General features: G+C 35.2%; 1 protein-coding gene across 1 annotated transcript in view; it reads right to left on the reverse strand.

The window, feature by feature from the left end:
- The window catches only part of CNTNAP2 (contactin associated protein 2), a 2,313,133-nt gene that overhangs the window by 740,675 nt on the left and 1,548,383 nt on the right, over positions 1-24,075 (reverse strand). The window lies entirely within an intron of this gene.

Below are 24,075 nucleotides of genomic sequence, written 5' to 3' on the forward strand. Positions count from 1 at the left end.
CAATGATAGGAAAACAACTCGATTAAAAATGGTCCAAATATCTTAACATATACTTCATTGAAGAAGATATACAGATGGCAGATAAACATAAGAAAAAATGCTGATGTCATCAGAGAAATTAAAATGACAATTAGATACTACTGCACACCTATTAGAATTGCCAAAATCTAGAACATTGACAACACCAAATGCTGCCAAGAACGTGAAGCAGCTGGAGCTCTTATTATTGTTGGTGAAAATGCAAAATGGTATGGCCACTTTGGAAGACAGTTTTGGTAGTGTGTCACAAACCTGTACTTCCTCTTACCATAGGATACAGCAATAGTGTTGTTTGGTATTTACCCAAAGGAGTTGAAAAGTTATGTTGACACAAAAGTCTGTGCAAGGATGTTTATAGTAACTTTATTCATAATTGCCAGTGGAAGCAATCAAGATGTCCTTCAGTAGGTAAGTGGATAAATAAACTGTGGTAGATTGCAACGACAAATTACTCAGTGCTAAAATGAAATGAGATATTGAGCCTTGAAAAGACACAAAGGAAGCTTAAATGCATATTATTACATGAAAGACGCCAATTTGAAAAGGCAATACTGTATGATTCCGACTATATGACATTCTGGAAAAGGCAAAACCATGGAGACAGCAAGAAGATCAATAGTTGTCAGAGTTTGGAGAAGTGGAGTGATGAATAAGCAGAGCAGAGGATTTTTAGGGCAGTGGAACATTCTGTGTGATACTACAATAGTAGACACACGTCATTACACATTTGTCAAAACCCATGTATATACAACACCAAGTGTGAACCCTAATGTAAACTGTTGAGTGGGATTGATAATGATGTGTCTGCATAGGTTTATTGATTGTAACAAATCAAGCCACTCTGGTGTGGGATGTTGATATTAGGGGAGTCTGTATATGGGTGAGGATGAGGGAATATGGAAACTCTGTATTTTCTGCTTAATTTTGCTGTAAACCTAAAACTTCTCTAAAAATAAAATAAATCTTATTGAAACTATTAAGCATATACATTTGCAATTAAATAAGTTATGGATTTTACTACACTTTACTAGTATCTATGCTCTTGACACTGCAAACGTGTGGGGGAAATTCTACATTGTAGTATGTTGCTGGTGATCACTTTGTCAACATTCACAAAATAGCTTACTCAGATTTTAATTGTGATTGCATTGAATCTGTAGATCAAGTTAGGAAGAGTAGATATTGTGAGAATATTGAGTCTTTCAAACAACATGTATTATCTCTCTGCGCCCTTCTCTGCATTCCATGAGGGTAGGCTGGAAGCTTTAAATAAGCCACACAGGGAATATTTATACCATGAAAATTGACAAATGCTGCAAATCAGGTTTTGACTTACTGCTTTTCTGACTGTCAAACTGAAGAGAGAAAGTAAGAAAATGTTAATAATACAGATGAAACTTAAAAGTGTATTGTGTCTGTAGTCATTACATATAGAATAGCACCAAAAAATGGAGAAAATCTTTTTTCAGAACTTAAAACCTAATCTATGATCAATCAATCATAATTGAATTAATCAAATTAATCTAATTGAATTACTGTGATCTGTGATTAAGTCATTTATATCTTTGATGAATGAGTGAAGTTCTGACATTTTTCTTCACTGTTTTCCCTTTGTTTTACTCATTAACAAACAAAAATTATCAACCAGATTTATTTTGGAATTGGACTTAAAAGCCAGTCACAAGTTCACCACTATATAAAGATAACTGCTAGAAAAACTGAAATAATAATATAACTAACCAAAATTTTGAGGCAGAGTAGGGGGAAGTATAAGAAGCCATAATTACATTGCAAATACAATATATTTTTTTTCATCTCTACAGTGGAGAAACAAAATATACCATTTAAGGTCAATACAACTCAAAGTGGATGATTAATTGTATTATTCAAATATACAATGATAATTAAAAGAAAAACTTTAAAAGTTTTATAAATGATTCTAATTTGTCAAAAGAAAAGTATATACACATACAAACTGTGAATCCTAATATTGCCTCCCACCCTAACAGCCCAGAATCTATTTGTCCTCCTTGATCTGTTTCTATATTGCTATGCAATTTTCCTTTATGATATACTAAGATTAATTATTTGCATAATATTTGTGGATACCTTTTTTGTTACTTGATAAACTTCATGAAGCTAGAGTCTATGTATGATTTTGGTCATCATCATCATAAATACCTGGTACAATGTGTGAGTATAGTAATTGGTTGGTAATGATGTATTGATGAGTGAAGGGACCCTGACTTCAAAAATCTCACAGGAAAGCTACACATAAATGCAATACAATGAAAGAAACCTGTTTAGTTTTAAAGAAGAAGAGAAAAGATTAGACATTTTGCCTAAGGGAAGACTTTATAAAGAAGGTGGTATCTGAGTTGCATCTTGAAATATTAGGCAGTTTGCCTGGTGGACAGGGAAAAACGTCATTTTGTAGAAAGGAAACTGCCAGCAGAGCAAGGGCCACAACACAGAGAAAAGTGTGGGCCGTGCTAAGGATCTGGAATTTGTCCTGTAAATTATTGGAAAAGACAGCAATAAGATTATTTTCTGGGCACTCTCTGTACACAATAAGGAAGAAAGGAAGGAAGGGAGACTGGAGGGGGAATTTGGTGAAGGATGCTTGGCACTGATTGGCTACTACATTGTGGTTCCTCAGGCCACACGACCTACAGAGAGAAAAAACTGGCATAATTTGCATTGGTGTTTTAGTTTAAAGGAAAATGCTGCTGAAATAAAAGGGGAGGCGGTAAGTCATAGTGGTCAAATCTAGCTTTTCCGCATGCTCTCTCCTCCAATTTGAAATTTGTTTTCTATTCTTTCTGTGAATAACCCCTAATTCAAATCCTGACTCTAGGAAAACTTACTTTCTTCAATAATCTCACTTATCTTTAATCATACAAAATTGTCACAGTCATATTTATCTGTATCATACTTTCAGAGCTGAAGCTGTGTTTTTATTTTATTTTGTAATCATCCATAGGCGAAAAAGTGCACAATGAAATGTTTAGCACAAAGTATATTTTGGTAAGTGTTTTGATCAGTATATAATAATGCAGTAACAAATGAAGATTTAAAAATTGTCACCACAGAGGAGCAGAAAGAAATTGGACAAATGTGTAAAGAGAATAACATGATAGAAAAGATGATAGAATGATTTCTTTAATTATATGAGAGGTAGATCAAAGTAATTATGAGACTGGGCATGGTGGCTCATGCCTGTAATCCCAGCACTTTGGGAGGCTGAGGTGGGAGGATCACTTGAGGTCAGGAGTTCAAAGCCTGGCCGATTTGGTGAAACCCTGTCTCTACTAAAAACACAAAAAATTAGCTGGGCATGGTGGTGCATAACTGTAATCCCAGCCACTCAGGGGTCTGGGACAGGAAAATCGCTTGAACCAGGCAGGTGGAGGTTGCAGTGATCTGAGATCAGATCGTGCCACTGAACTCCAGCCTGGGCAACAGGGCAAGATGCCATCTCAAAAAAAAAAAAAAAAAAGTAGTAATTATGAATACTCTGCTTTCAAGAAATAATAATAAAAAAAAAATCCTGCAATACTTCAAGAATAATGTTATATTTAATTCAAGTACTGGTTTTTCCCCAAGGGTTAAATAAGATCCAGAAACTTGGAATTATGCAGTTTTTGACGGAAAATTTGGTTAAATAAGGGGAATAACTGTTTCTTACAACATTCCCAGCACTGCATTTTGAGTGACTCCTTATTGTATTCTGTTGTTTAAGAAAATCATTAAAACCTCAAAGTGTTGACATGTGTATGGTGGGGAATTCACAAGTGAGTTTCATTTGGTGAACTTAGGTGATGTAGGTATTCATGACAGTTATAACATTCAGCTGTTCACAAAATTCTTGTAAGTAGTCCTGCAATTTAACTTGCCCTCTTCTCTGCAGCATAGTGTAACCACAGAGGCTGGTGTGGTCTCTAACTTTTCCCTACGATTCATGCTCAACCTGTTGCCAGGCTCACTGGTATGGAACCTCTCAGTCTTAGGCTTGCATTTTTATTTTCCTCTCTTCCATTTCCATCTTTAGGCGAAAAATAATGTTAAAAGAAAAGCTGCTTCCAGGCAAACAGAATCCAAGAAGCACACAAAAATGATCAGTTATGGTTTGTGACCTGATAGGCTGTTCTGGGAATTGAGCTGTCATACTCAGGAGAAAGGCAGCTATGTGAGCTGCGAGGCTCAAGTGTGGAAGAGATAAATAGGGGTGGAAATGTGAAGTTAGGATGCATGCTTTCATTTGAAAAGTACTTTTTCAGGCATTTGAGAGTTTAAGAGGTTTTGTTTGTGTTTTTTCTATTTTTGTATTTTTAGCTTTGCTTTTTAAAATTAAATCTCTCTTTGGGTCTATCGACATTTTATTCTTTAATAACTGGTCTCCCTTCTACAATTTCGCTCTTTATTTCCAGAAATGTCTGCTGATAAGAACAGCCTTCCCAAGAATGGGTCAAATGGTAAGAAGATATATTTTTTTAAAGGCAAAATATTTAAAGAAAGGAGAGAGAAGAATAGAAACAATAGTTGTTGGTGGAGGATACCATGTAGCCGTCTTCCGCATTACGATTGAGTACATTCGTCCATCAATGAAAACTAGATTCCATCAGCAGGGACTATAGGCAGAGCATTTATAATCATTAAAATTTCCCAATATAAGAAGGTCCTCCTTGCAAAATGGGAATAGCACAAATGGATGAGAATCATTCTCAATGGAAAATGGAAGATGCTATACTGTATCACAATGTTTGTGTACACAGATTTTATTTAAATATAGATGTTATCATAGAGAAGATGAGAGTTCGCTGTCAGTACCCTAACTTCAGCATTAGAACTTAACAATGTATTGATTCTGCTCCTTGCCTTCTCTTTTTTCCTCATGCTTTTAATTTGCTCCTCCCCCATAATTAGTCATTACATTTATTTACTTGTGTTTGCTACTCTGTTTCTGCTGTATATACAGTTAGAGAATCTCTGTACAATGGTTAAATTACTCCTCTTACCCATGGCCAAATATGGCTCTAGAAAAACCATAAGAATATGAAGCATGGTCTTTGTGACCCTTAAACCCATGTGAGCCTCTGTTGCCATCTGCCCATCTACTACTGACATTTATTTCGTTCATTCTACCTCTTTCCTTGATCATTATTGCCTAACATTTCCTTCTTAAGCTTCTACACTTTCTCATTCTCAGCTTCTTACTTCACTAAGGAAACAAGAAAATCAGAAAAAATATCCCAAAGCTTTCATCACAATATTCACAGACTGACCTGTGAATGAGCCCATAGACCTCTCCTATCACTCTGGATAAACTATCCTTACTTGTATACAAGGCAATGCACCCATTTGAACACTATATTCCATAGTTACTTGCACAAATTTAATTCTCCAGAAATTCTTCATTCTCACACATTACCATTTATTTTTCTATAAATTCATTCTAACAAAAGTACTGCTATTTTAGCCAACTTTTAAAATTGATACATAATAGATGTTCACATTTTGGGGATACGAGAGTTACTTTGATACATGTATATATCTGTAAAGGTCAAATCAGGTTAACCAGAATATCCATTGCCTTAAAGATTTATCTTTTATTTATGCCAGTAACATTTGAATTATTCTCTCCGAGCTATTTTGAAATGTACAATAGACACATGTTAACTGTAGTTACCCTTCTGAGCTCTTGAATGGGCCTTATTTACAGTTCTATCTAACTGTAAATTTGTACCCATTAATAACCCTCTCTTTAAAAATTATACAACTTTTTTTTTATATTATCGCTCTCTATCTACTGTTCTTTTCCCTTGCTTTTTTGTTAAGCAAAAATTTACTGCCTCCAATACCTTCCTCTTGGTGTCTTTCAAGTATATTACATTTGCAATATCACTGCATCACTTCAGCAGAAACATCAATCCTCCTTCCAGAACAGCTTAAACTCTTCTGATTTTACTCTTACTTAATTGGCTGTTCCTTCTCTGTCTTTTGTGGTTTTTCTCATCTCTACAAACTATGCGTCTTGGATATCCCAAGGCTCAGTCTTCAAACCTCTCCCATTCTCTATCTACATTACTCTCTGGGTGATTTTAATTGGACCCCTGGATTTAAATACCAATTCCACACTGACAAAATCCACATATATATCTTTAGTATACACATCTTCTCTGAAATTCAAACTTAGATATGCAATCATCTACTCAATATTCCCACTTGAATATTTATTTTGAATGTAAAACTTCAAGAGTCTAGAGCTAACTTCTGACATTTCTCCCAAGCCTTCTTTTTCTACATTATTTTGTATTTTAATAAATGCAACTTCTTCCTTGCTCAAATCGAATACCTTCAGCTCATCCTTTCTGTCATATTTCATATTGAATACAAAAGCCAAATGTCTCAAACTTCAGGATATATCCAGAATCTGTCTGATTCTCATCACTTGTATCACTATCACCCAGATCTAAGACACTCTTGTCTCTTCCTAAAATACTCAATAATCTCCTAACTGGCACCTCTGCTTCTTTGTGTATAGCAGCTAAAATGAGCTTATTTTTTTTTAAGTAGAACATTTCATTGCTCTGCTCAAATGCCACCAGTGGCACTCCGTCTCACTGAAAACCAACATCCCCTTTAATTGCACACAGGCTCAATAAGTCTGCTCCTCACTCCTGGTTACTTAGCTTCTCTTTCTGGCCACATGGTCCTCCTTGTTCTTCCCCAGCAAATTCCTTTTATACCTGCTAGTCCTAGAGCTTGGAGCAATCTTCCCCCCAGATAGCATTAGATCTGTACTCTCAACTCCTTCAAATTTTTGTTCAAATTTTAACCCTCCAAACCTCATCCTAAACTCACTATTCCTTTTTCTTGCTTTATTTTTTCCATAGAAGTATGACCATCTGTCATGCTATGAAATTTATGTGTGCGTACATGCATGCATGTATGTATACGTTTCTGTTTTATTATTTCCCCTGTAGAATATAAGCTTTAGAAGGTGGCAATTTGTCATCTGTTTTTTTCACTGTGTTATCTGATGTGCCAAGAATATCTGTGAAGGAGACATAGTGAAAACACAACACTTTTTTTGAATGAATGAGTGAATGAGTGAAAACACAATACTTTTTTTGAATGAATGAGTGAATGAAGTCACCATTGTTTGGATCTGAAACATATTTTACTTATAATTAAAAGTGAGTATCTAGAAAGTCACAGAAGAATAACTTCTAACTCTCTCAAACACTCTGAGTTATATTTCCAAGAGAAGTAAAATCCATCTTGTTTCTCTTGGAAACCCTTGAAATCATAAGAAGATAGCAAGAGTCATCACTCTGCAGCATAAAAATGATTTTTCAGCAAGGTTTTCGAATTCAAAGGATATTCTGCAAGCCTGAATTCTTTACCCTTATGCAGGTGGGAAAAGAAAACAAAAGTCTGTATACACAAGTTCAGGAATGCTAATTTTGGTGTTCAAATAGTTCTGTTTTAAACCATATGGCAAACATACCCAGGGGAAAATTTCCTCACTGCTGTGTTTGCTTTTATAACTTTAAGCACTGTGGTTTTATGCAAGAGGAAATAGATTTTTGAGATGACAGTGACAGGTGAAATAGGATGTGAAGAAATGATACTTCAGATTCTCTTATGTCAACAATATAAAAAATCTACATGAAAAGGAAGTGATCTACCCATCTGTGAAACCCAGAATTCTCAAAGAGTCATAGCCACGATGAATTAACATGGTGCTCATGGTACTCATTCAAATGCTTTGTGATAAATCGTAACTTCTCAGTTTTAATTTCTTCTAGTAGGTCTCATCAATAGCTAACTAAGCTATGTTGTTTTCTTTTGCTAAAAAGTATGGTAAACTCTCATTCAATGTAGTTGTCACAAATGATCAAATATTTAGGTAGAATACTAGATTATATAGAGTATTTGTATTACCAGTTTCTTGAAGCTTAGAACAGAGCATGATGCAGTTAACATTATTATTTTCCTGAATATATGTAACAATTAAGTAATTCAGGATCATGTGACACCTCAGGGCCATCAATGATTATTCTATTGGAACTTGCTAAAGTAATAAATAGCATAATTTTAGATAACAGAGGGTCTTCTATATTATCGTTCGTGTAACGTTTTTGCCAGTACAAAGAATTCCCATTGAATCAAATTTGCCTGTTGGCTTTTATAGGGATCTAAAAGTCAAGACACAAAGTGGTGTCATATTTGAAAATAATTCTTTCTTTGAAAGTTTAAAGTTCCGTGTGGGGCTTTAATAATTTTAGGGGTAGAAATTATTATCTTCATTGTGTTTAAAATCCATGGTGACAAAGCACACTGACAAGCTCTAGGTGAAGCTGGAATGAATGTTAAACCTTAACCACATGAAAAACACACATGCTGATAAGGGCACGTTAGGGCCAGAAGCAGCTCTTATAACATTTTATTCTGAAATGGCAAACTTGGTTAGTATTTCAGAAAACAACCTAATTTGTTGAAAAATTGTATCTGTCATGTTCTCTTTAAAGTCATGGTAGTTGAAATAAGATGATCTCATTACTACTTTTCTCACAGTTAGAATAAAATAATAGTATACCAGGCAGGGTAAAAGCCGTTTTAAGTTTTTGTCAGGAATTTCAAACCAGCATTATCTCTTCTTATCCATTGGTAGAGAAATTATCAAAGAAAGAAAAAGTAGGTTTTAAATTCACTTATGCCTTTACAATTTGAATCTGACTTACTCTATTGAAACATTAGTAATTAATCATGCATCAACACCAATTGTCATAGATTTTGGCAGTCATAAAAAAAAGAAGAGAAAGGAACCACATTTTCTATTTTGTTCACAGTGAGGACAGGATAATAATGGATTCTGGAGGGTTATTGTGCTAACTGAATACTCCCCCCACCCCCAAAAAAAGCTGGAGTGTGTACATAACAACTTGAGAATTCTTCCCTTTTAAAATTATAATGCATATGCCATATTTATTAGTTAGAAGTCTTTTATGTTCCTCCAGTTTTTATTCATTTGTTCAAACTGCTCTGAAAAAGCTGGAAGAGATAATAATATGGACAAGGTAATTGGTGTTGAAACCAGTATCTTTATAAATAAAGTCAAATTTAATAATATATTGATTAAAGTAAGAAAAATAAGATCAAAGTAGTCTAATATGGCGGGCTTGGTGATATTATATTTTCACTGAGTGTGCTATAAATGCCCACAAAACCAATCTTCTCAGGTATTTCTTTGTTGAATTTTATTCACACACATAGATCTGGTAATAAACAGACATAAAGAACACAGAACTAGCTTGCAAAGGCTGCAGTTTCCATTTTCTCACTATCAACTACAAATTGCAGTTTGCATATATCAAAGTTTCATTTTTTACCTGTTTAAATTGGGATTAAATTAATTACATTTGTTGGACAAATACACAGAGTACAGGTGAACCGTATAAAGGTAAATTTGTTACTTGAATATATTAGTAAATGTTATATATTATATGAAAGAAAATTTCGCGAATACTTCTTAGCATTCTGGCCATTCAGTTGAATTAATTTGCAATAGAATTTTAATTCTTATTCCATTTGGTATCTTGCCAAAGTAGTAAACAGTATGATCATTAGAGTCCTTCCTAATTCCTTCATCGTGTTCGTGTGTGTGTAAACCCTTTAGACGTTTTTTACTCATAATAGCTTTAAAATTGCTTTATGTCCTCCAGCCTCATGAAGATGATGACTTTATTAAAAAATTAAAGCCAAAACCAAAAAATCTTAACTGGGCACAAAAATAATCCTAATATGCTTTTATGTCTTGCTTACTGTCAAACAGGCATCTCTATATGTATAATGTAGAAGAGAAGATGTAAGAAATATGAATACCTTTCCCCACTTTGCATAATGAGGCAATTAGTTGTTATCTAGTTCCCTGGGTGATGAGCAATATTCCAGAAATATGTGCTTGGGTATGATATGTGTGAGCTGTAAATGTGAGAGTCCCAATAATTGCTATAATTGCTGATGGGCTCAGTCTCACCCGACAATTATGCACCAGATGTGTAGTAAGAGTACTTGGTGTGGCTGATAGCTTATATGGCACAAAGTACTTTCAAACTAAGTTAAACTTTGTAATTAATAACTGTAATGAATGTTACAACTATTTTCCTCTACTTTAACATTAGTTCATGTCCTTTATTATAAAATACCATACACATGTAAATTTCACATAATTAGATTGGCTCATCAATCTGTTTTCCCCAATTACATAACAACATAGTTACTGAATGAGATTTATGGGCAAGGTGCTAGGAAATATATTTTAGGCTTCAGAAACCCTTATTTGCATATTCTAATTAGCAGTTTATTAATCTTAAATGCATAAGGAAATTAACTTCAGCTTAATCTCATAAAATTCATCACAGTAATCCTTTATTACATTGCTTTGATATACATTATTTTTTAGCCGTTTATGTACTGGAGTAATGGCTAGAAGATAGGAAATTTCATCCCCTTATTCCAGTTACAGATCTTTCCCCACTCACACTGTCACCTACATTATAATAAAAAATGTAATACCTTCTACTAACTTTTGCTTTCAATAAATTCATACAAGATTTTCTATTTCTCTTCAGTAACATTTCCTATCCCTTTTTTCAGAAGATCTCTCCACTAGCCTGCCTTTTTACCAAATCTAGCAGAGTAGTTCCCCCTTTATCCATGAGTGACACATTCCAAGACCCCAGTGGATGCCTGAAACCACAGATAGCATTAAATCCTATATATGCCATGTTTTCTGTAACAAAATTTACATGAATGTAGTCTCTCTCTCTCTCTTTCTCTATCTCTCTTGCAAAATACTGTGATAGTTTCAGACCACAGTTGACTGCAGTTAACTGAAAGTAGAGAAAGCTAAACCATGGGTAAGGGAGACTACTGTATCTATAGAAGCAGATATATGAGTACCTTTTTGTTGAGAAGATAGTTTCTTCAGATCATCAGGTGGTAACTTTCAGGAGGTGAGTTATATGAATTCAGAAAACCTTTATTAACTCATTGCTGCATGTCGGAGACTAGGTACAATAAACAAGATGGAAGATAAACCAGAGAAGCTCATTGCCCTGGAGAGTTCTAAAACAAGACCCACTGGGAAGAGAAGTAAAACTTTTCTCCGGGACCAAACCCCATCTAGTGTGGGGGGAAAAGTTTCAGAAAGTTCTGGTGTGCTTTTAGGTTCCTCGGGTTAGTATTTGGGGTCTTTACACCCCAAAGCACAAATGCGACCCACTGAGTTTAACTATAGTTTCATGAAGAAACACTACACTACTACACTATTTAGCACTCAAATAAAGATTATTTATTTAAGTACTAAAAGACGGCACCATTTTGTCATACTAGGAAGCTCTCAGCAGTTTAGAGATTTAAGAAAAGCTTCTTAAGTCTTCACCATTTCATAGTGTTTACAGTGAGCTTCCAAATCCATTCTATTTCTATAAAAACTAAATGAAACAGACAAAAACAACCAAAAATGGTTACAAATATGCTCTTTGGTCTATGATCTCATACACACGAAACTTCCCCTTTCAAATATGTCAGTTATGGCTATGAAAACCTGAAATGAATTTCTTTATGTGGAACACAAATGGACTTTGAAAGCAATTCCAAACAAGAATATAATAACAAAATATTCTAATGTTAAATATTCTGTGTTTATATGTGAGTTATGTAACATACATATTAATTATGCATTAATTGCAATCCAGCCTTGTTGCGTATGTTTGCTCTATTAATAAAAATGTAATTGGGTATAAGAATATGTCTAATGTGCCTAATTTGTTATTATATATTTTGTAGGTATTAGTTTACGCTATTTATTATTACACATACTATTATTATAATGTATTATATAACAAATTATATATAGAGAGGGAGACAGAGAGAGAGAGAGAGAGCATGTGCAATGGCAAAAGTATCAGAATGACTGTATGACTTATTTTTATGTCTGCTTGCTTAAATTTGCAAAGTCCATGGCTGATATTTAGTGAATATGCCCTGGTACGGCCACAGCAGTTCAGGTATTGAAATACTTTTGTATAATTGGTAAATATCTACTGCTTACATTTCCTGAATCTACTCCAGATGTGCACTGGAGTAGACCGCACAAAAGTCCCCAATCTCAGAAACAGCTGGGGCCTCAATATATTGCTTTAGGTACTTCAGCCAGTGTTCATTCTGGTCCATGCCCAGGACATACTGTTGGCTGAATATTTTAAATACCATCTTCTCATATATCTTGATATGCTTGATGAACACTACCACCTCCAAGAAAAACAGATGATATTCTCTTGCTATTGTAGTGGCCCTTTAGAAGTACTGTAGTTATTATAAAGGTGAAAAATAGTCGCTATACTTTTAAGGAATTATAGTGGGACAAGTGCAGTACCATAGTGTCCAGGAACTTGATGATGGGAAAATTTCCTCTCTATACCTCACACCCACTATTTCCTTACAGAAATGCTGCACGTAGTCCCCTGAACCTGTGTGCATACTTTTGTTTCTGATCTGTGCAAGTCTAATAAAATATCCATATTGCCCTTTGCTATTTGATGTTTGTAAAAGAGTTGAAAGGGTGATTTGAGTGCAGGCACAGGTTACAGATCACAGTTTAAGGCAAGAAGGAATGGATGAAATTTAGAATCTGTAACCGGTGGAATTAAAAAAAAGAATCTAAGATATTCAGAGTTGACCAATTTGAATAAGCACAGCTAAGAATACATATTTTAAACATTTACTTTGGTTGATTTAACTTCTGTCCCTTTTTCAATCCTGATTTTAGATTTGGGGTTTATTTTTAAGGAGTTCTGTATCTATACATTATGATCCTGATCTGATACTAAAGACTTCTTAAATCAACTAAGGCAAACAGAAAATAATATAATTATTACAAATAAATAAATAATATAATTCCAAAGCAAGGTTCAAGAGAATTTGTTGAAGTAATGAGATTCTTTAGTTCCTGGAGTGGGGTCAATCTGGGCTTACTTATGAGGCACACCAAGAGATTTTTATTGGTTCCTTAGACTCAGACCAAGGATCAGGAGCCAAAAACAAAGCCAAGACCAACTATCCAGACAATAAACAATATATTGCCATTTCTAATGGTGAGGAAACAAATACATATTTATAACGTGGCCATATTTTTAGAAAACACTGTCTCTATTCTCTGAGTCTCCTTTTAATCTACTTCCTCAATCTATTTCTAAAAACACTTTAGACATGTTTTTGTTCTTATTCCTTGTTAATGATTTGTTAGTTTCTTTGTGGAGAAGCCAAACCAGGAAAAATCAAAATACAAGTGTTATTTAGATGATTGGCAGACTATTTCCTTAGCGTATCATATTATAGAAATGGATGTTCCTGAACAAAAATCATAAAAGATCTTTATTATATTTCTAAAAACATTTATTTTCTTAATTGTGTTTTTCAGAGAGCTTTTTCCTTAAATCTTTCAGATAATGGATTGCACTATAAGATGTCATCTTTAGTTATCACAGTCACATGTCACTGCTCTTCACAGTGAAACTGATAAAAACGGATAAGTCACCAGAGAAAGAATGACATGCTTTCATTAACAATCAACATACCACAGATTTCTTTTGAAGATTTCTCTAAGCTAAATACACTAGTTGAAAAGAGGTTTGAAACATAATTTTCAAGTATTTTGATTTAATTATGGCGAGGCTCAGTGTGTAGCATTGTTTGGCTCTATGGTTTTCTAAAGAGAAGTTTCAAATTTCTTTTAGTTTCTTCCAAAAGATAATTCAGCACCTCTCTAATTTAGCTTTTTCCTCAGATTCACTTACACATTGCAGATTAAAGTTATTCCCACTCCCACCTATAAGCAGTAAATATATGTGTTTTTAATTGCCCTTTAAATTTCATAAACCAAAATAACATATGCTTGTTTACAAAGATCTAATTAGCACATTTACCTAAATATGCTTTCATGGTTGTGAAGATATTAAAATTAAAATGCAAATTATAATGTGTATATGAGAACTAAGGGAGAAGAATTTTAACCAAATGGCCCGCAGGCAAATGATTCCCCTTGTTGTTATCTTGCCGTTTATTGGACACTGTCCTCAATAAAACAGGCAGAATCCTTACCTGAAAGTTACAAGTCTTCATTCTGTAGTCACTTAAGACAATATTAACGAAGCCAAGACCTTGAAAGACATATGATTAATATAGCAAATAACCAACTCAGAAATCAAGCACCTTAAAAATTAATGCCACAAAAGAAATCAATAACAAAGAGAAAAGCATTAGAAGGTTCAATTATTAGTAAAATAATCCTAGCACCATTCATATTTGGGGAGATCAGTCTCAAAAGATTTTTGGAGAAGATGCATCTTCAACACATTTTTCATAGCCAGCTAAGAATATGGCTCTGGTATTGGGAAAAACTGCAGCAAGACAATGAGGACTTTTGGATAGCTGAGTATTGATGAGCTAAACTGAAGGCTCATGTAACATCCTGGAAATGTATATCTATAAAATAAGATTCAGGGCAAGTTAGAAAGGAATTGCCAGTTAGTATGCAAAACTATGATTGCTTATCAAGTTTTGGTTATCAATTATTTGAAAATACATGTAATTATATCTGTGCATTTATCAATTGTGTTATATACCCTAAAGGATGATGAGGTTTAGAAAGGAGTGTGTGATACTGAGCAAAAAGAACAAAACTGGAAGCGTCACACTCCCTGATTTCAAAGTATACTACATAGCTATAGTAACCAAAACATCACAACACTGGCATAAAAACAGACATGCAGAACAATGGGACAAAATAGGAACTCCAGAAATAAATTTGTGCACTTACAACCAATAATTTTCAACAAAGGTACTGTGAACACACCATGGAGAAAGGACACTTTCTTCAATATATGGTGCTGGGAAAACTGGATATCCACATATAGAATAATAAAATTAGATCCTTATCTCATACCATATACAAAAATCTGCTTAAAATGGATTAAAAGCTGATATATAAGAACCAAAACTGTGAAACTCATTGAAAAACCATAGAAAAAAAAGCTACGTGACATTTTTGTGAGCAACGATTTTTGGATATAACTTCAAAAGCACAGGCAACAAAAGCAAAGATAGACAAATAGGTTTGCATCATAATAAAAAGCTATTCTACAGCAAAGGAAACAATCGACAGAGTAAAGAGAAAACCTACAGAATGGGGGAAAATATTTGCAAACTACACATCTGATAAGGGGTTCATATCCAAAATAAACAAGGAACTCAAACAACTCAATGGCAAAACAAACAAACAAAAACAAATAGCCCAATTTAAAAATAAGCAATGACTCTAAATAGAATTTCTCTAAAGAAGTTATACAAAATGGTCAATAGCTATATGAAAAAAATGCTCAACACTAATCATTAGGGAAAGACAAATTGAAACTACAATGTGACATGACCTCTTACTTCTCAGAACGTCAAAAAGAGAAAAGATAACAAGTGTTGGTGAGGATGTAAAGAAAGGAGAACCCTTGCCTGATGTTGGTGATAATGTAAATTAGCCAGTATTTAAAACAGTACGGAGGTTCCTCAAAAAAATTAATGAAACAGAACTCCAATGTGATCCAGCAATCCCACTACTGAGTATATATCCAAAGGAAATGAAATCTTTATGTCAAAGAGATATCTACACTTTCACGTTCACTGCAGCATTATTCACAAGAGCTGAGATGGAATTAATCTAAGTATCCATTGATGGGTGAATAGATAAAGAAAACGCAGTATGTCTACACAGTGGCATGCTATATTCGGCCATGAAAAAGAAAGAAATCGTGTTATTTCTGACAACGTGGATGAACCTGGAGGACTTTAAGTTAAGTGAAACAAACCAACCAAAGAAAGACAAATACTGCATGATTGCCCTCGTAAATGGAATCTTAAAAAGTTGATCTCATATAAGTAGAAAATGGAACAGTAGTTACCAGGGGCTGGGGTAGTCGGTGAATGGTGGTTGGGAAGGTATTAGTCAAAGAATACAAAATTTTAGTTAGATAGAGGAAGAAATGAAAGAGGTCTATTGTACAACACAGAGACTATAGTTAGCCATATATTGTATTCTGAAACAATGCTAAGAGAATGAATGCAAAATATCCACAAAAATGACAACTATATGAGACAGTGCAATGTTTACAGACTTCAAAACAATATATTGTATATAGTAAATTACTACAATTTTGTTAATTAAAAAAATATATATATTACTAAATAAAATAGAGTTTGTGTTTCCATGGTTACTGTAACCCTAGCAGGTTTTTAGGGAATTGTTAATAATAGTAGCTAACACTAAATGCTAACTGCTAAGTACTTTACATACATTTTTTTCCATTTAATTCTTACAACAATTCCATAAGAAAACATTCTTCATTTAGAACAAAATTAGTCATCATATTTCTATTTCCAATACAGACATGATTCATGTCACATTCTCTTTTGTACCTTCTGCTGCATAAAAAGAGAAGAGGAACTCTATAGAAATTGAAGTCAATGAAATTACTCTAATTAGAAAAATAAAATCAGTATAATCAATAACAGTAACAATGGCCATTTATTGGCAAAGCAGGGAGCTAATTGCTTTATATATATTATCTTACAATGCATGCTGTCTATTATCTAATACAACATGTATAAAGCTAGTATCATCGTAATTATTAAAATGCCATTTTTTTAAAAGGGGGAAATTTGTGCTCTAAAGAATTATGGGCATGATCATATTTCCTCAATGTGAGTGGCAGATCCATGTTTTTCACTCAGTTTTGCCTAACTCCAAAGTCTATTTTTCACATCTTGTAATACATTCACCTGTATCCGTCTAAAATACATGCCCAAACCCTAATCCCTGTGTGATGGTTAATTTTATGTGTCAACTTGATTATGCTAAAGGATGCTTAGATAGCTAGTAAAACATCATTTCTGGGTGTGTCTGTGAGGTGTTTCTGGAAGAGACTGGCATTTGAGTCAGTACAGTGAGTAAAGAAGACCACCTCACCAATGTGGGAATCATCCAGTCCATTGAGGGATTGAATTTACAACAAGGTGGAGAAAAAGTAAATTTCTTCTTTTCGAGTACCTGCCCTGAGATATCAGCACTCATGATTTTCAGGCCTTTAGAGTTGAACCAGGATTGACACTAGTGGTCTCCCATAAGGGTCATTGAGATATCCTGTTGGTTCTGTTCCTCTGGGGAACCCTGATTACTATACCTTAGTACCTGGAAATGTGATCTTATATGGAAATTGAGAAGTTGGATTTTTGCAGATATATTTAAGTTAAGGATCTCAAAATTAATCATCCTGGATTTGGGTGGGCCCTAAGTGACTGGTGTTCTTATAAGAGAAGAGAGATTTGATTTGAGACATAGAATGGAAGGCCTTGTGAAGATGGAGGCAGAGACTAGAGCGATATCACCACAAGCCAGTACATGCCTGGAGGCAGGGAAGAATTTTTCCCTGGAGCCTTTGAAGGAGGTTTGGCCTTATGAATACCTTAATATCAAACTTCTGGCTTCTAGAACTGCTGAGAGAATAAATTTCTGTTGTTTTAAGGCACAAAGTTTGTGATGATTTGTTTTGGCAATCCTGGAAAACTAACACATCCATTAATGAAGATTTAAGATAAACAGCTGATAGGAAAATGAAAAAAAAAAAAGGTGATCGTGCAAAATTTATAGTAAGATACACTAAAATAAAAAAATTCAAAGAATAAATTGAATGATAAAATAAAATTTTCAGCTATCAACTAAAGAGTCTCAACCTAAATAGTGAAAAATCTAACCTTACCTCTCTTGAGGAAAAAAAAGTAACAACCTATAGTCTATATTGTAATAAGGAATAAATTTTATGGACAAGCTCCAACTACCAATGTAAATTTGCTTGAATCTTATCATGATGAAGATAATCTCTTGATCTCTATTGCATTTAAACAATGAAGTGACATATGTTTTCTCAGATATTCTGCTTTCTAATATCTCAAAGACTCAGCAAGGCACATCGAAATGCTACTTATATAAATTACTCTATAAATAATATTTTATTTTTATACTGCTCTTTTTTTTTTTTTTTTTTTTTTACAATAGAATGAGAGCTTTCTTTATAAGGAAAAACTCTAATACTATGTCTTTTCATTGCCAGCAGCTTCAAACATTTTCAGAGGCAGAAACTATAGTAATAGCAGTTTGCAAATGAAGTGGTTTGTAAATCTTAAACTGCAATTTTCTCCCAAACAAAACAACAACTAAAAAATATGCTCTCTAAGGAGAGATGAAACTGTAAAGTCTTCTATTTGGCATTCAGATGTTGCTGGATATGTTTGCAATAAAGAATATCCTCCACTTAAATCGCACCTACATCTTTCCACCAAAATCTTTTCTTGTATACTGTCTGTCCATAATGGGAGTGAGGCTTAGTATCTCATGCTAGTTAGATGCATTATTCATTTCTTTTCTGCTTATATATTCCACAGTTTGAAATTTCCTCCAGAATTAAAAAATGTAAATTGTCACAGTCATAGCTACAATGTATCTCTTGTTTATTATACCTCTCCCAAACAGCCAGTGCATTTAATGATACACCATTTACATTTAATAGTATTCAGACATATTTGGCACATGTTTTATTATTTTATCTTATAAAACTTGAATTTTTTAAAAAGCACCACCGATGTTTGTACCATTTAACATGTATTGAAAATTATCTTTCAATTTGAAAGTCATAAAGAAGTACAGGTAGCATTTGCTTCCTATATTTCAGAAATCTTTCAATGATTTTTCAATGATTCATTTACACTCCTATTACTAACAGAAAACGCAGTCTCATTTCAGTTGGTCTGTGTCTCAAAATCTAATGTCCCCATCTCCAGTCTTGGCCATTCTTCCCATTCACTCCCCAGAACTATGGTTAGTACTATCAGAGTGTTACGGACATCATCAGCAGCAGAGCATTTAATTTAGATTTCACCAGAGCTAAGTAAAGTGGACAGCCGAACAGTACTTTCTCAATGAAGTAATAGATGAATGAGGTTTTTTTCTTATATAGCTAGAAAGCAGCATGCTATAGTGAAAGAGGATGAGCTTTAGATTTATTCCAACTTAATCTATACTGCTGATCTTCCCTCTCCATAGATAATTACTTCACTACTCTGAGCCTCATTATAAGCTTAGCTGAAAAACAGGAATAAGGATGTTGCAAGGATTAAATAAAATAATGTATGTAATAGCACAGCGCTCAGAACATGAATGGTCATCAGTTACGTGGTAATTACCTCCAACTAACTCATGCACGTCCACAGCTTTGTTTTTTCCTTCCAGACAATCCCAACAACTGAACTGCAGTAGTGTAGCAGAGGAGCCAGTTGGCTACATAAATTATACCTCATGTAGAATTTACAGAATGAAAGAAAGTTTAAAGACAGGTCGTTTGCTTTATTTGATAATATTGCTCATTATTGGCAAATGTGTAGTAGAATCAAATCCATCGATTGTAGTCTGGAATAGGAATCTTCTTCTAATTATGTTTCCAAATCATAAAAATGACTGTTAAGAAAAAAAAAACCAAAAGCGTGCTCCAGTAATGGTTGCTATTCATTATTATGGCCAGGTATACAATATACATCTGAAATGAAATACTTTTGATTTGGGGAATTCAGGATCAAACTTGGCTTTGGGTATCCTTGAATCCAGCTGCAATCAAATCAAAGCTTTGAGACGTTTTTGAAACAGAAGCAGCAACATTGTGAAAGATCAAATAAAAAAAAAATCAGTGCAAATAAGAATGGTCTTGTGAATTTTTAGCCATGGTGGTACTTGCATAACAGCAGGGTCCACAGTGAATACACAGTACAAAAGCTGATGAAATGGCTCCCTGAAAGCAGGAAGGTAATGTTTTGAAGTCTGAAGAGCATCTAAAATGGGACGCATTTAACACCTATATTTCAACAGAGAAATATCCAGAGAAACAAAGTGGAGGCCCCCCTGGATCACTTTCGTAAAAGGTCTTTTACCAGCTTTAAGTCTCTCTGAAGGGTTTGTTGAGAATATAGTCCAAAGTTTCCCAAGGAATTTTCTTCCTGGATTCCATGAGCCTTCTAAAAGTATTCCCTGCCGTGCTTTGCCACATGCCCTTCTAAAATAGATAAATAAAGGCTAGAATTCATAAGAAAGATAAGAGTTTAGCACAAAAACCTCTAATATTCTAATATTGGATCAAAAGCTTCTGATAATGGGTCATAAAAGTCATTTTCTATAAATTTATTGTGCTTTTTTAAACAATTCAAATTTAGAACGTTTAACATGGTATTTGTGGGCTACTTATATTTGAATGAGTAGATCATTTGTGGTAATTCCGATTAACTTTTGAGAATTAGGAACATGGCTAGAACTATACCTCCCTAAATTATAATTTTTTCCTATAGAAAAATCAGATTTGACATATCATCTCTACTTATACCATCTTGTTCAGTAATACAGCACATCACAAAGCTAAACATTGCCTTCAATGATTTCATTCTGATGTTTTAAGGTACTCTATTTTTAGTCTCTTGACCATTGAGATCAGCATTTTTCTCAGACCAGTATCTGATTTTCCAACAAACTCTCTACAAAAAGGAGATACACAATCCCTTAGGGCTTCCCTAATTTGGGGTGACCATAACCTCTTTTTGATAGTGTCTTCACAGTATCTACTAGAGTTAATGAACTGGAGATTGCATAAAGGGTACTATAGCAGGTACAGCTCATATCCTGGTATAAATGTACACTATTCCTCTTATTTTGGGGCCATCCCATTTGAATTAGCCTCCTTCTCTTTTGGATCACAGCCAGAGGAGCCAATTAGTGAGTGGAGGGCATGCACCTTGAGGTTGGAGTACTTGGGAGCTACACAAGACATCTCTGGCCTTGAGCTTTATCATCATGTCACAGCAAATACTAGTGTTCTATGTGCTATTAGCTGTTCCATGGAAACAATTTGGGGAACATTCTATATTGCATCCCACTTTCAGGAAATTCAAAATTCTTCATTATAAGGTCTAACAAAAAGTCTATCTAGCTATTTCAGCCAAATTTTTTTTTTCTCAGATGAATGTCACTGGACACCAACTTTTCATGAGATACAATTTGAAAAATGGAGTTCTTGAGTCTGTGTTTATAGCTGAAGGACCAGTTTTCTCAGCGTTGTTCTGAGAGCTACAGCCTCCTCAAGACGCTCAGCTGAGCCTGTGCCCGGTCCTCCTCTACACTTTCTTATTGTCAGTGCACTCTACAGAGCACTAGCTCCAGATGGAAGTGAAGCAGGATATTTCCCTGAGCCCTTCATGGAACTTGCAACCAGGTGCCTCATTTGCCCAGCTCACGGCTGTCAACTCCTTGCAGGAAAGAGCATGAAAGCTAATGAGCTGAGAACTGGAGTGCACAAACACTGGACCCAACTGGCTGCTTCAGCGCAGGCAGGAGCCAGCTCCATTCGCTTGGATCTGCTGTGCTCCACCCTTCGTGGGAAGGAGCACATGCGTAAGTGGAGGCCAGAGCCAGGAGCAAGTGCTTTTGGGCACCAGCAGGCGCGAACTTCATGCAGGCACCGTGGCAAAGTCTGGTATGATACCCAGGACCCCCGAAGCTCCAGAGGGACTGTTACAGTGCTCTTTTAGCTCTGCCATCCATGGACGCCTTGAGTATTAACAGCTCAGTCATCCCTCTGCCTACTCACATGAGGTGGTTGCCCTCCAGCAAGAGCAAAGGGCAAGTGTGACAGCCTTTTGTATCCACATTAGTGGCACCCAGGCTCTTGCCTGGCATTCAGGAGAAATGAAGTCATATGAACAACCTGAAGGATGCCAACTGTGGGGGATTTTATTGCCAATGGACGTGGCTCTCAGTGGGAAGGGGAGCTGAAAAGGGAATGGAGTGGGAAGGTAACCTTCCCCTGAAGTCTGGCCATCTCTGGCCAGATTCTTCTCCAAAGTTATGCTGTCAAGCTATCCCTCTGAAGTCAAGCCACTTCTCTCCAATGTCCAGCCATAGTGTCTGATGTCCAGCTGCTTCACCTCTCTCTGCCAGTTGAGTATGGGGTTTTTATAGGCACAGGATGGGGCAGGGCCACAGGTGGTTTTGGAGAAAGAACTATTTGAGCCAGAAACAGAGATGTAAGTTCGCACTTTGGACCATGGCCCCAGGCTTGAGGGTGGGGTTTTGCTGGGGATCCACCCTTTCTGCCTAGAATTTCTCTTCCTCCTGTCCCTGTCAGAAGGAGAATGTCCAGGGCATTCACACCCCTGGTGAATTGTAACATGGACCTCAGGTCGTCGTCCCTTTATCACTGCTGCCGTGTGTTCAGGATTGACGCAGGACTTAGACCACATGGACTCAAGAACCCGGAAATTTAAAAGACAAAAACAAAACAGAAAATCCAGAATTACAGGGGACTGCTTCAGAGCTTTTCTTTGTATATTGTGGAACACATTATCCCATCTATTTTACATATTGACATTTTCACTTAGTCAGAAGTTATAAATAATAAAAGTTTCAATACATGAAAGAAAACAGAATATGAGACTAGTAATGCCATCTCTAAAAAATGGGATCCAGGGAGAATCTAAGCTCCCCTATTTCCAGAAGAGCATAGAGAAAGCAGAACCATAGGTTACCTGCTCCTGCTGCTGCCTTACAAACAGATGATGGATGTTAGTGAAATATTTGTACTTAGGATGGAAAACATAGTTTAGCTTATGGTAGTGAAGCAATATTAGGGGGAGGGTCCAAGCCTGATATGGTCATGATATGATAGCTGGAAGGATGGAGATGACCAAGAGGTGAGTCCAGGAGGCGGACAATGGTGGTGCCAATGGGAAACAAAAGAGTGCAACTGCACATGCAAATGGGAGGCTGGGGCTGGCCCAGGCACCCAGAGCCCCTCCAGGAGGGCTGGGAAGTGAATTGGAGTCATTGTTTCACGACCAGTAACAACTACCAATAAACTAGTGTCACAATGACCTAAATAAGAATTCCCACATCCAGCTTGGGTAAAAATGTAGGGTAGTGGTAGCATATGGTTGGTTGGGGTACAATATTGCCTAACAATAGTATTCGGAAGCTGTAACGAAATACATAGTTTTTGACACAAGAATTCCACTTTGGGACTTTATTTTAAGAAAACTAATTAGGGACCTATGCAAAGATATGTTACAAGGCTGTTAATTTTAACATAGCAATATAGATTTTTTTATGAAATACAATTTTCACATTAATATTTATGGGGCATAAGTGTATTTATTTGTTTTGAAAATTTTATATTGCATTTTGTTATATGAAGTAACAAGATTCTATGTAAAATCTTATTTTATGTCTAGTCATATGTCCCTTAACAATGGGGGTATGTTCTGAGAAATGCATCATTAGGCAATTTCATCATTGTGCAAACGTCATGGAATGTACTTAAACCCAGATGGTATATCCTACTACACAGCTAGGCTATGTGGTATAGCCTATTGCTCCTAGGTTGTAAACCTGTACAGTGTGCTGCTGTACTGGATAGCTTAGGCAACTGTAACACAATGGTAAGTACTTGTGTATCTAAACAGAAAAACTACGGTAAAAATTAATATAAAAGATTAAAAAATAGCACACCTATATAGGGCACTTAATAAAAACAGAGCTTGCAGGACTGGAAATTGCTCTGAGTGAGTCAGTGAGTGGTGACAGGATGTGAACACCTAGGATATGACTGTGCACTACTGTAGATGCCAGAAGCATTGAATGCTTAGGTCACACTAAATATATAGAAAACTTTTCTCTTTCTTTGATAATTAACCTTAGCTTACTATAGATTTTTACTTTATAAATTTTAAATTATTTTTTTACTCTTTTATAATAACACTTAGCTTGAAACACAAACAGCTGTACAAAAATATTTTCTTTCTTTATATCCTTAAGATTTTTTATATTTTTTC

The sequence above is a fragment of the Trachypithecus francoisi genome, unplaced genomic scaffold (genome assembly GCF_009764315.1).
Source record: "Trachypithecus francoisi isolate TF-2019V2 unplaced genomic scaffold, Tfra_2.0 Lachesis_group4, whole genome shotgun sequence".
Classification (NCBI taxonomy): Eukaryota; Metazoa; Chordata; class Mammalia; order Primates; family Cercopithecidae; genus Trachypithecus; species Trachypithecus francoisi.